The 15307-nt window shown below is 29.8% G+C and overlaps 1 protein-coding gene across 2 annotated transcripts in view; it reads right to left on the bottom strand.

The window, feature by feature from the left end:
- Positions 1-14957, bottom strand: part of LOC119614186 (protocadherin-like wing polarity protein stan) — a 44642-nt gene extending 29685 nt beyond the window's left edge. For both annotated transcript variants that reach the window (XM_037970313.1, XM_037970314.1), the window contains exon 1: positions 14874-14957. The gene's annotated coding sequence lies outside the window, so the exon portion shown is untranslated. The remainder of the gene's footprint in view (positions 1-14873) is intronic.
- Between the last annotated feature and the right edge of the window lie 350 nt (positions 14958-15307).

The raw sequence follows: 15307 nt of genomic DNA, 5'->3' as shown, positions 1-15307 counted from the left end.
CTAACTAACTAACTACTAACTAACTAACTAACTAACTAACTAACTAACTAACTAACTAACTAACTAACTAACTAACTAACTAACTAACTAACTAACTAACTAACTAACTAACTAACTAACTAACTAACTAACTAACTAACTAACTAACTAACTAACTAACTAACTAACTAACTAACTAACTAACTAACTAACTAACTAACTAACTAACTAACTAACTAACTAACTAACTAACTACTAACTAACTACTACTAACTACTAACTAACTACTAACTAACTAACTAACTAACTAACTAACTAACTAACTACTAACTAACTAACTAACTAACTAACTAACTAACTAACTAACTAACTAACTAACTAACTAACTAACTAACTAACTAACTAACTAACTAACTAACTAACTAACTAACTAACTACTAACTAACTAACTAACTAACTAACTAACTAACTAACTAACTAACTAACTAACTAACTAACTAACTAACTAACTAACGAACTAACTAACTTAACTAACTAACTAACTAACTACTAACTAACTAACCTAACTAACTAACTAACTAACTAACTAACTAACTAACTAACTAACTAACTAACTAACTAACTCAACTAACTAACTAACTACTAACTAACTAACTACTACTAACTAACTAACTAATAACTAACTACTAACTAACTAACTAAACTAACTAACTAACTAACTACTAACTAACTAACTACTAACTAACTAACTAACTACTAACTAACTAACTAACTAACTAACTAACTAACTAACTAACTAACTAACTAACTAACTAACTAACTAACTACTAACTAACTAACTAACTAACTAACTAACTAACTAACTAACTAACTAACTAACTAACTAACTAACTAACTAACTAACTACTAACTAACTAACTAACTAACTAACTAACTAACTAACTACTAACTAACTAACTAACTACTAACTAACTAACTACTAACTAACTAACTAACTAACTAACTAACTAACTAACTAACTAACTAACTAACTAACTAACTAACTAACTAACTAACTAACTAACTAACTACTAACTACTAACTAACTAACTAACTAACTAACTAACTAACTAACTAACTAACTAACTAACTAACTAACTAACTAACTAACTAACTAACTACTAACTAACTAACTAACTAACTAACTAACTAACTAACTAACTAACTAACTAACTAACTAACTAACTAACTAACTAACTAACTAACTAACTAACTAACTAACTAACTAACTAACTAACTAACTAACTAACTACTAACTAACTAACTACTAACTAACTAACTACTAACTAACTAACTAACTAACTAACTAACTAACTAAGTAACTAACTAACTAACTAACTAACTAACTAACTAACTAACTAACTAACTAACTAACTAACTAACTAACTAACTAACTACTAACTAACTAACTAACTAACTAACTACCTAACTAACTAACTAACTACCTAACTAACTAACTAACTAACTAACTAACTACTAACTAACTAACTAACTAACTAACTACTAACTAACTAACTAACTAACTAACTAACTAACTAACTAACTAACTAACTAACTACTACTAACTAACTAACTAACTACTACTAACTAACTAACTAACTAACTAACTAACTAACTAACTAACTACCTAACTACCTAACTAACTAACTAACTACTAACTAACTACACTAACTAACTAACTAACTAACTAACTAACTAACTAACTAACTAACTAACTAACTAACTACCTAACTACCTAACTACCTAACTATCTAACTAACTAACTAACTAACTAACTAACTAACTAACAAACTAACTAACTAACTGTGAGTAAAGAAGGTCAGCTATTTAGAAGAAGAGCGAGATGCAAGTTTTTTCTCTCTTATCTGATTGTACCCCACACAACTTTAGTGGGGGAGATTTATTGGGTTTGTGCTGATGTTGGTACCTTAAAGTATACAAACTGGCTTAGAATCGTTTTCTAAGTCGATTTAGCCATGTCCGTCTGTCCGTCCGTCTGGCTGGCTGCCTATGTAAACCTTGTGCGCAATATACTGGTCGCAATTTTCAAGATACTTGGATGAAATTTGGGATATAAACCTATTGAAAACAGTTAAAATTGCTCCATTATTTCACAATGAAAACCCCCCGAATTTAGCCATGTCCGTCCGTCTGGCTGGCTGCCTATGTAAACCTTGTGCGCAATATACTGGTCGCAATTTTCAAGATACTTGGATGAAATTTGGGATATAAACCTATTGAAAATAGTTAAAATTGCTCCATTATTTTACAATGAAAACCCCCCGAATAGGGCTTTTGAGCTCATAATTATATTAAATATACTCGTATGACGATAAAAAGCGGCACAACTAAGTTTCATGCAAGCCTTGATGATCATGCCAAACTGCATACAAAGTCCCCTTCAGAAAATGACTTGAATGTCCAAAATTCACCTATAAACACTAATATCGCGATGAAATTAAACAAAACTAAATATTTTATAAAAATATTTTTGTACACAAAATTTCACCGGGATCGGTTCATATTTGCAACTAGCCCCCCTAATTAAGCCTCTTTCAGAAAATTAGTTTTTCATTCATAAATTGCTTAAAAGTATCAGAAACAAGGTAATATTGAAGATAAATGCCTTATTATAAAAAATAAATCACATTTAATATTAATAACTGGTGTAGGGTATTATGTATATGGTCGGTCAAGACCGACTATACTTTCTTACTTGTTTAAAGAATCAGAAAGTGTTATTTACATAAATATTTACTGAAAAGCATTAAAGATCCCATTTTAATAGTTGAATTACAGTGTTATAAGCAAAAATAGCCTAAGTCAGATATAATTTCGAAAAGATTTTGTATGATTGTATCCACTTTAATGTCTTCCAATCTGTTGAAATCGTTTAATTTCTTATTGTCTGAATTGTCTAATTACTTAACATATTTATTTATTATTTTTTAATAGAATATGACTTAGTTGATTTCCGCATATAACGTCAGTTACAGATTCATATATGCAAGTATGTGCGTTGTTTGAATTTCATCTCTATTTAAATGGTTGTCTTTAAGGATCTACTTCAATTTTCAACTGTCTACATTCAAAACCTTAAGTAAAAGTATCTACAACATGATTTGTTAGATTTTCTTTTTATATTCAAATCATTATAATGTTACTTTTAAAATTTTAACAGACTATTGAAAAACTTATACTTTTTTTCAATTTGCTAACAACAAATACAATTGATTAAGTTCATTTCGAGATGAAGTTAATGTTAGAAGTTGAAAGTTGATTGGAAATGTATTAAAAACTTTCAGAGTTAAAACTTTATTTGTTTTTGTAAAAAAAAAGTATTAATTAATTTATGAATTCTAGTTTTTTTCACCGATTTAACAGATTTTGTTAAAATTTCTTAAAAGTATCTGTTTAAAATACACTTCATGATTTTTACTTTAAAAACGCATAAATTAACTTAAAGCCAAAAAATGCTTCATCCAGAAAATTTTAAAAATAAAACAAAATTATATAAATTAAGGTGGTTAAAAGCAAGTTATAGCTTCTTCAAGTTTATTCATATTTTCGCAGCCATGCTAATGCAAACTTAGTTGCTACTACAAAACTTAGATTTAATTTTAATAATTTTTTTTTAGTTTCACTAATTTATGCAAACAGCTGCTAATTTTCAACAAAAACAAAAAGTTTTTTATGCCAACATAAATAACTATTACAAAAAATAATGTAAAATTATTAAGAAAAAAAAAAAAAAATGTTTTGATTTAGCGTAATGAGTTTAATGAACTAAATAGCATAATAGCAGTACTATAAGATCAAAACAAGGACTATAGCTCAAATACACACTGAACTATACTCAGGAATATAGTCTGAATTATATAATCTAGTCTATAGTGTAGTCTATAGTGTAGTCTATAGTGTAGTCTATAGTGTAGTCTATAGAGTAGTCTATAGTGTAGTCTATAGTGTAGTCTATAGTGTAGTCTATAGTGTAGTCTATAGTGTAGTCTATAGTGTAGTCTATAGTCTAGTCTATAGTCTAGTCTATAGTCTAGTCTATAGTCTAGTCTATAGTCTAGTCTATAGTCTAGTCTATAGTCTAGTCTAGTCTATAGTCTAGTCTATAGTCTAGTCTATAGTCTAGTATAGTCTAGTCTATAGTCTAGTCTATAGTCTAGTCTATAGTCTAGTCTATAGTCTAGTCTATAGTCTAGTCTATAGTCTAGTCTATAGTCTAGTCTATAGTCTAGTCTATAGTCTAGTCTATAGTCTAGTCTATAGTCTAGTCTATAGTCTAGTCTATAGTCTAGTCTATAGTCTAGTCTATAGTCTAGTCTATAGTCTAGTCTATAGTCTAGTCTATAGTCTAGTCTATAGTCTAGTCTATAGTCTAGTCTATAGTCTAGTCTATAGTCTATAGTCTAGTCTATAGTCTAGTCTATAGTCTAGTCTATAGTCTAGTCTATAGTCTAGTCTATAGTCTAGTCTATAGTATAGTCTATAGTCTAGTCTATAGTCTAGTCTATAGTCTAGTCCATAGTCTAGTCTATAGTCTAGTCTATAGTCTAGTCTATAGTCTAGTCTATAGTCTAGTCTATAGTTTAGTCTATAGTCTAGTCTATAGTCTAGTCTATTGTCTAGACTATTGTCTAGTCTATTGTCTAGTCTATTGTCTAGTCTATAGTCTAATCTATAGTCTAGTCTATAGTCTAGTCTATAGTCTAGTCTATTGTCTAGTCGATAGTCTAGTCTATAGTCTAGTCTATAGTCTAGTCTATAGTCTAGTCTATAGCCTAGTCTATAGTCTAGTCTATAGTCTAGTCTATAGTCTAGCGGAATATTAGTTAAGTACTTTAAAACATAAAAGTTTTATGCCTGAACTACAGTCAGGGCTTTAGTATGGGCTCTTCTTAACGAATTTTAGTGGACCCTCCTAACATGCAATTGTTGATGGTCATACATATATATTTCTCGTTTAGTTCTATTCAAACACTATGATCTAAAACATCAGTAAAGGTAAACACATGTACGAATTACATGTTTGGCCTGTGCAACGTACGTATGTATGTGCAACATTTCAGTTACATGCTACATGAAGCAGAAAAATTTTAACACAATTTTTAAAACAAACTAGAGAAAAAAAAACGAACTGAACAGATTTTTTGAAACTGAACATGAAATATGAAGCGGAAAAAATGTGTGAAAATTTATTAAAATTCTAACTCTTTTATTTTTGTATTGCAACAAACAAAGAAAAGTGAAAACAAAAACATATTGAAATGCATTTATAAATAGAACAGGTGTTTATGGAAGTAATGTTAAAAATTGAAAATGTTACAGAGCACATATTAACATACAATTACATAGACATATATACACTTTAAATTGATGTCATTTTTTCAGTTTTCAGATAACAACTGAAAATAAAATGAGCTTACAAAATTCCAAAAATTCATTATAATTTTGAAATATTTGGATAAATTAAGGGGAGGTTAAAACTGAACATGGTTTTGGTATAGCTATAATATGTTAGTGTTAATGTTTGTAACACTAAACAGAAATAGGTCATATTCACATTCTGAATTGAAGTAACCTTAAGGCTGGGATTCTCAAACTTTTTCGTAACGAAATTTTTTATTGCTTACAACAAAATTTTGAATCTATGAACTCAGATATTACCTTCACTCTAATATATGTATATGATGAAATTTCTCCCCGGTTGGATAACACTGCTTTAATATAAAGCTAATAAATAATGCCGTTGTGATTTCGCGATATTATTGCTGTTGTTTTCACTATGAACTATTTGTGCTGTTGTTGTCGATGTAAACTGTTTGTTAATTATTAATTATGATGTTGGCAATCGTTATTTCGGTCTATAGGCTAAATTTATGTATGTGTGTGCATGTGTCTAAATGAAATATACCGACAAATGTGCATATTAATCACAGATATTTGAAGGTCTATAAACTAAATCATATTATCGTTAATACGTTGTTGTTGCTGGTACAACAACAATAATTAAAATTTAATATTTTCTTGATAATATTTGTTATTCTAATCGAGTTGAAAAGCTAATTAGTTTAATGTCAATTTTATCCCCTTTTAACCGATAATTTTATCAATTAGTGTCATTCAAAATAATGCTCTATTTATAAACAGTGTGCTTAAGACCGTCTGTCACTCTGTAGGTTCTAGTCTACTCTATACCCACACTAGGGAGGATAATATGAGTTGGAGCTGTGTGTTACACCCAAATATATTTCTTCGCACTACATACATAGTCTCGACTGTATACTACAGACTATCATATACTCTCAACTATAGAGTCAAATATAGTGTATAGTCTACAGTCTCGACAATAGACAGTTCTATATTCTCGACTATAGACTCTACTATAGTCTCAACTCGAGACTATAGACTGTTCTATAGTCGAGACTATAGACTTTTCTATAATCGAGACTATAGACTGTTCTATAGTCGGGACTATAGATTGTTTTATAGTCGAGACTATAGACTGTTCTATAGTTGAGACTATATGCTGTTCTATAGTCGAGAATATAGACTGTTCTATAGTCGAGACTATAGACTGTTCTATAGTCGAGAATATAGACTGTTCTATAGTTGAGACTATATGCTGTTCTATAGTCGAGAATATAGACTGTTCTATAGTCGAGACTATAGACTGTTCCATAGTCCAGACTATAGACTGTTCTATAGTCGAGGCTATAGACTGTTCTATAGTCGAGGCTATAGAATGTTCTATAGTCGAGGCTATAGAATGTTCTATAGTCGAGACTATGGACTGTTCTATAGTCGAGACTATGGACTGTTCTATAGTCGAGACTATGGACTGTATTATAGTCGAGACTATGGACTGTTCTATAGTCGAGACTATAGAATGTCCTATAGTCGATCCTAAAGATTGTTGGATAGTCGAGACTATAGACTACTCTATAGTCGAGACTATGGACTGTTCTATAGTCGAGACTATGGACTGTTCTCAATACTATAGACAGTTCTATAGTCTTGACTATAAAGTAGTCTATAGTCTCGACTATAGAGTAGTCTATAGTCTCGACTATAAACTATAAATTGTCCTATAGTCGAGCCCATAGACAGTTCTATAGTCCAGCCTATAGACAGTTCTATAGTCGAGCCTATAGGCTGTTCTATAATCGAGACTATAGATTGTTCTGTAGTCGAGCCTATAGACTGATCTATAGTCGATACTATAGACTGTTTTATAGTCGAGACTATAGACTGTTATATAGTCGAGACTACAGACTGTTATATAGTCGAGACTACAGACTGCTCTATATTAGAGACTATAGACTGTTCTATAGTCGAGGCTATAGGCTGTTCTATAGTCGAGGCTATAGGCTGTTCTATAGTCGATACTATATATAGTTCTATAGTCTTGACTATGGAGTAGTCTATAGTCTTGACTAAAGACTGTTCTATAATCTCGACTATAGACTGTTTTATAATCTCTACTATAAACTGTTCTATAGTCGAGACTATAGACTGTTCTATAGTCGAGACTATAGACTGTTCTATAGTCGAGTCTATAGACTGTTCTATAGTCGAGACTATAGACTGTTCTATAGTCGAGACTATAGACTGTTCTATAGTCGAGACTATATATATTCACGACTACAGACTGTTCTTTAGTTTCGACTATAGAATATTCTTTAGTCTAGACTATTGACTGTATGTCTAGACTACAGTTTCGCTATAGACTGTTTTATAGGCTCGAGTATAGACTGTTCTATAGTCTCGACTATATACTGGTCTACAGATAGTATTATGTTTCGATTATAGACCATTCTATAGTATTGACTGCAGATATTTAATCTTTGAAAAAATCATCAGGTATAGAGTACTATTTTGCCAACCATTTCCGACTACAATTCCATAGTTATTATTGTTGTTGTCTTAGATTTAAAAACAAGAGGAAAAATTAATTTGGTTGTTGACAGTTTGACATGATTGTGGCAGGAAGCACAAAAAAAATGTTAATTTTTTTCTCTTTTGTTTAACTTAAGAAAAATAAACTTTTGTTTATTTTAAAACAAATCCTTGAAAGTTGATAAAGTTGTTATTCTTCTTGGGAAAATGTATTTTCGGAGACTTGCGTTGTAATATTGTTTGTTTTAGTGTTTTTTTTTGTGGGGTATTCTGAAAACAATAAAATAAAATGCAACTAGAGCATCCACAAATAGTATTTTTACAACTGCAATAGCAAACTTTTAACCTTAAGTTTGTTATTTTGATTGTGTGCGTGTTTTTCTAGCCGGAAATCAAATTTTCAATTATACCCCGTCAACAAAAAAAGAACAAAAAACCAACAAACAAGTGTGTTAGCAAAAAGTTGCCATTTTCTATTAAATTGTGTGGTCTTTTCTATTGTATGAATGGTGTTCTTGATTTTCGAAAACACTAGAAAATTGAATTAGAAAATTCTATGACAATGCAAACAGCTAAAAATTTGACAGACGCCAAATGCAGTTAAAAGTTTTTCTTAACATTTTAATCTGATTTTTCTACAATCTATTGTAGTAAATATTATGTTTAAAACTATTTATATAATACATATCAAAAGTTTCGTTTGCTGGAAATATAATAAATAGGAATTTAATAGAATATTTCAAATCAATACTAAAGTTCATGTTCAAAAATAATAATAATAATTGAATTTGCAAGTTTATTGAAAAACTTTTATAAGTTCATTATTTATAAATAACTTGATTTTAAGTAATTTGTGTTATAATTTTAGGAGCCAGCTATAGAACAGTCTATAGTCGAGACATTAGAACTGTCGATAGTTGAGGCTATAGAACAGACAGTCGACGAAACTCTAAAACAGTCTATGGTCTCAACTATAGATCAATGTATAGTTGAAACTATAGATCAATCTATAGTTGAAACTATAGATTATTAAAAGTCGATACTGAGACTACAGATCAGTCTATATTAGTGACTATAGATCAGTTTATAGTCGAGACTATAGATCATTGTATAGTTGAGTCTTCAGATCAGTCTATAGTCTATACTACAGATCAGTCTACAGACTAAAGTCGGGACTATAGAACAGTCTATAGTTGAGAGTATAGATCAGTCCATAGAAGAGGCTACACATCAGTATCAGAATATAGATCAGACTATAGTCTAGGCATTAGATCAGTCTATAGTCTAGGCATTAGAGCAGTCTATAGCCAAGGTTACAGGCAATATATAAGCTATAGATCAGTCTATAGTCAAGACTATCAGATCAGTCTATAGTCAAGACTATAGATCAGTCTATAGTCGAGACTATAGATCAGTCTATAGTCGAGACCATAGAACTGTATATAGTCAGGACTATAGAACTGTCTATAGTTGAGACTATAGAACTGTATATAGTCGAGACTATAGAACTGTCTATAGTTGAGACTATAGAACTGTCTATAGTTGAGACTATAGAACTGTCTATAGTCGAGACTATGGAACTCTCTATAGTCGAGACTATAGAACTGTCTATAGTCGAGACTATAGAACTGTCTATAGTCGAGACTATAGAACTGTCTATAGTCAAGACTATAGAACTGTCTATAGTCAAGACTATAGAACTGTCTATAGTCAAGACTATAGAACTGTCTATAGTCAAGACTATAGAACTGTGTATAGTTGAGACTGTAGAACTGTGTATAGTTGAGACTGTAGAACTGTCTATAGTTGAGACTATAGAAATGTCTATAGTCGAGAATATAGAACTGTATATAGTCGAGAATATAGAACTGTCTATAGTCGAGACTATAGAAATGTCTATAGTCGAGACTATAGAACTGTTTATAGTTGTGATTATAAAACTGTTTATAGTTGAGATTATAGAACTGTTTATAGTCGAGACTATAGAACTGTCTATAGTCGAGACTATGTAAGTGTCTATAGTCGAGACTATAGAACTGTCTATAGTCGAGACTATAGAAATGTCTATAGTCGAGACTATAGAACTGTTTATAGTTGTGATTATAAAACTGTTTATAGTTGAGATTATAGAACTGTTTATAGTCGAGACTATAGAACTGTCTATAGTCGAGACTATGTAAGTGTCTATAGTCGAGACTATAGAACTGTCTATAGTCGAGACTATAGAACTGTCTATAGTCAAGACTATAGAACTGTCTATAGTCAAGACTATAGAACTGTTTGTTGTCGAGACTATAGAACTGTTTGTAGTCGAGACTATGGAACTGTCTATAGTCGAGACTATAGAACTGTCTATAGTCGAGACTATAAAACTGTCTATAGTCGAGACTATAGAACTGTCTACAGTTGAGACTATAGAACTGTCTATAGTCGAGACTATAGAATTGTCTATAGTCGAGACTATAGAAGTGTCTATAGTCGAGACTATAGAAGTGTCTATAGTCGAGACTATAGAAGTGTCTATAGTCGAGACTATAGAAGTGTCTATAGTCGAGACTATAGAACTGTATATAGTCGAGACTACAGAACTGTATATAGTCGAGACTATAGAACTGTATATAGTTGAGACTATAGAATTGTATATAGTCGAGACTATAGAACTGTCTATAGTCGAGACTATAGAACTGTCTATAGTCGATACTATAGAACTGTCTATAGTCGAGACTATAGAACTGTCTATAGTCGAGACTATAGAACTGTCTATAGTCGAGATTATAGAACTCTCTATAGTCGAGACTATAGAACTCTCTATATGTGAGACTATAGAACTGTGTATAGTCGAGACTATAGAACTGTGTATAGTCGAGACTATAGAACTGTCTATAGTCGAGACTATAGAACTGTCTATAGTCGAGACTATAGAATTCTCTATAGTCGAGGCTATAGAACTGTCTATAGTCGAGACTACAGAACTGTCTATAGTCGAGACTATAGAACTGTCTATAGTCGAGACTATAGAACTGTCTATAGTCGAGACTATAGAACTGTCTATAGTCGAGACTATAGAACTGTCTATAGTCGAGACTATAGAACTGTCTATAGTCGAGACTATAGAACTGTCAATAGTCGAGACTATATAACTGTCAATAGTTGAGACTATATAACTGTCTATAGTTGAGACTATAGAACTGTCTATAGTTGAGACTATAGAACTGTCTATAGTTGAGACTATAGAACTGTCTATAGTTGAGACTATAGAACTGTCTATAGTTGAGACTATAGAACTGTCTATAGCTGAGACTATAGAACTGTCTATAGTTGAGACTATAGAACTGTCTATAGTTGAGACTATAGAACTGTCTATAGTTGAGGCTATAGAACTGTCTATAGTCGAGCGCTTAACTCCTACACGCACTAACCCAATATCCGTGGAAACATCACCAAACCTTAAATCTCAAATTATGTTATGATTTTCTTTTATAATTTGAGTTACAAGATCATTTGGTTCAGTTTTTATTTTAAGCCTTAAGAAATGAAAAAAAATTTTCCAATTATTTAGTTCATAGAGTTTGTTTTCTTAGTCGTAATGATTGCTCGAAGACCACAATGTAATTGAGGATTTGATTTTACTTCATTTTTTTCTAATTAAAAATCACTTGATAAGAAACTTGCTGTCGCTAAAAGGAAATGTTCAATGTTTTCTAAGTTTTAAGCGAACGGTTTTGCATGCTACGATAAAAGATAAATAGATTTTTAACTAATTTACATAAAACTCATTTCATTAAGATATAGTAGACCAAAACAAATTTGTCCACTTAAGCAAATGCTAGAAATTAAGATTTAGAATAGTTTATCTTTAATAAGTCGTCATTTCGACACTTCTTTCATGAAAAGAAGAATAAAAAAGGATTTCATTGAATTATTGAAATCCTATGTCAACCTCAAAAAGTGTAGGTCACTAGAAACTACATTTCGTTTTCATTATTGTCTTAATAAAGAAATGCTCCAATCCCACCAAGCCCCAACCACAGTTTGAAGAAATCGAACATTGTTGCAACAATAATTCTTGAGCAATATAAAAAAAATCTTCTTTAACTATATGTAACTTCTTTAGTTTATTTGCTGATATTGCTGAAATAATCAATGTTAGATAAAAACATACAATAGAAATGAAAAATAAAGTAAAAATGTAATTTATAAAGTCAAGTTAGTAAAACCCAGAAAAAAAGTTGTAAAAATATAGCTTTAAGCTTAATGTAAGGAAAAAAAAACCAACCAAGATAAAGGAAATAGGAAGAACAGAATACAAATGATGATGCAGCTGCTGATGACAATAATAATGAAAGTTGTATGCAACACACACCGATTCCTATAGTTGTGGCGGAAGTGTGGAAAAGAGAAACTTAAAAAATAGCAAAAGAAAAGTATAATTCCTCTATAAGGAGTAATAGCATTGCATATGTGATTTAATTCTTGCAACCAGGATCATCTGGGAGATTATAATAAAAAAAGAAACAAAAAATGTTCCTTTTATACCAACTTTTTCATTTTACATTTTTATTTTTTAGAGAAAATTTTCGATAAATTTTTCCTTTTTATAGAAAATTTTCGATAAATTTTCTTTATTTATAGAAAATTTTCGATAAGTTTATGTTTTTATAGACAATTTTCGATATATTTTCGATAAAATTTCTGTTTTTATAGAAAATTTTCGATAAAATTTCTGTTTTTATAGAAAATTTTCCATGAAATTTATTTTTTTATAGAAAATTTTCCATAAAATTTCTTTTTTTTATATATAATTTTCGATAAATTTTCTTTTTTTTTATAGAAAATTTTCGATAAATTTTCTTTTTTTTTATAGAAAATTTTCGATAAATTTTCTTTTTTTATAGAAAATTTTCGATAAATTTTCTTTTTTTATAGAACATTTTCGATAAATTTTCTTTTTTTATAGAACATTTTCGATAAATTTTCTTTTTTTATAGAACATTTTCGATAAATTTTCTTTTTTTATAGAACATTTTCGATAAATTTTCTTTTTTTATAGAAAATTTTCCATAAATTTTCTTTTTTTATAGAAAATTTTCTATAAATTTTCTTTTTTTATAGAAAATTTTCGATAAATTTTCCTTTTTTATAGAAAATTTTCGATAATTTTTCTTTTTTTATAGAAAATTTTCCATAAATTTTCTTTTTTATAGAAAATTTTCGATAAATTTTCTTTTTTTATAGAAATTTTTTTTTTTAGAAAACTCCATAGTGGAGTATATCGACTCAATACTCTAGTCTATTATAGACTCTTTCGTATACTCTATCGTTGACTCGGCCGTTGGCTCTATTGTGGACTCTATAGACGACTTTATAGTTCAGACTCCTATTGACTCTATAGTCCCGCCCTCGCGGCATGTTTCCTTGATGATAAGTATCTCGTAGTAGAGCGCCAGTGCATGTTGGGGAATTTTCAGGTTGACACTTGGTAGTAGCCTATTATTCCGTAGATCGTTCTTTATAGTCTGAGAATGGAACTGATGTAATTGATTAACGATCGGGAAAGACTCCTCAGCCCGACAGGAGACTAGTACTAATTTAGTAAATCTTTTACTTCAGGGAAGTACTCGGTGCTTTTGCCATCTTAACAGGATTCATATTGTTTCATGCTACGCGACATATGGTTGAGGTCCGTTCCCTCAACTCGTCGGGGCACTTATTGGGTTCGAATTAACTTTGGAAATTTCTACATCCTTTGTCACATTATCTGACATACAGAGGGATACGGATTTATTGGCTGGGTATTTCGGACTACCAAATACATCTCTAGAAAAATTGCCACCTGAGTTCTTCTTCAGAGGCGCGTGGTAGACCGACTCTAATATATATTCTCTATTGTCGAATGTAAAGTCTATCGATTCTATTGTCGACTCTATTGTCAGCTCTATAGTCTACTTTATTATCGATTATAATCTGAATTCTATAGTCGATTCTACTGTGGGTTCTATTGTCGACTCTATAATCGCCTTCAATGTTGTCTATATAGTCGACTCTGTATACGACTTTATAGTCGAATCTTAAAATTTTTAATAAAATTTAAATTAAAAACAACAACAACAAAGTATCAAATTAAGATAAAACTTTTCCAACAAAACTACATTTTTAATCAATTTCGAAACAAAATCTACCAGAAGTAAGATTTACTTTTTCTACGCAATTACAAAAAAAAAAGCAGCACAGTTATCAAAGACGAAAATTATGATAAAATGAAAATAGTTATTTTTCGTAAGTAATGAATAAAAGGAAACAGAAGTAAAAGAAAATATTACAGGATTTGAAAAAGAAAGACAACGGAAATACTATTTATGAAGTAGTAAGTATGTATTATATATGACAAAAGGATTAAAGTTACTTACTAAACTCTTCATGTATGAAAACAATCCGTAAAATGTTAGAAACAGGAAAAAGTTAGTGGATAACAACTTAAAAACTGTATTAACTCTAGATACCAACCATTCATCCATCAGTTATCATCTATTATTAGAGTAGTTATGACAACAATACATTTACTTTCGTTTGAGTTGTTGTAGTTCTAAGAGGGATTGTAGTTTTACTAAAAGTACATATTCTTAGTATCATTTAATGTAAAATTGTCTTTAAACTACGTACGTATGTATGTATGTGTTTTTTGATAAAGAAGGAATGACTTTGTATATATGTGGAAGATAATAAAAGAATCTTATTGTTTTGAGGATTTATACCTGAAAAACTATAGTAAGTGCATTACTACCATTGTGTCTCTTCTTTAACAATAGTTTAAAGTTTATTTCTAAATTGTAGTATACTTAATACGTTAGATTGTGTAAGAAATATATTGCATAATTTAAGGCGTTAAAAAAATTTGATAAAATAATATTTTTACTAAAATTTTGTTATATTCTTAAATTACTTACCTCTTGTCTTAAAGTTTTATTGATGCTAATAAAATTCATATTATTGCTGTCATTGCAAAACATCATTGTGGTCCAAAAACTAAAGAAAAAGAAATGAAATGTTATAAAATGAATTATTTTTTGTTTCACAAAAATATCTATAAACTTAAATGTAAATCTCTAGACAAGTAGACCAAGGCAAAAGAGTTAAACATTAATCCACTATAAGCTTCTAAATTCTCAAACACTTTTCTAACTCACACTTAGATTTTCTTTAAATATGTATATTGTTTTTTTAGTTATTTTTATAACTAGAATACTACAATGGGTTAAGTGAAACAAAAATCAATATACAAAATATTTTAACCTCAATTTAAAACTTTGTATTTTCTATAATATATATTTTAAAGTATAAAAAGTATATATAAAAAGTTTTCGTTTAAGTGTCAGTTTAA

This window comes from Lucilia sericata, unplaced genomic scaffold, assembly GCF_015586225.1.
Source record: "Lucilia sericata isolate MDLA Ls3-8-SP2 unplaced genomic scaffold, ASM1558622v1 Contig002670F_arrow, whole genome shotgun sequence".
NCBI lineage: Eukaryota > Metazoa > Arthropoda > Insecta > Diptera > Calliphoridae > Lucilia > Lucilia sericata.
The sequence above is the reverse complement of the archived record's forward strand: the minus strand, read 5'-3'. Positions and strand labels throughout refer to the sequence as shown.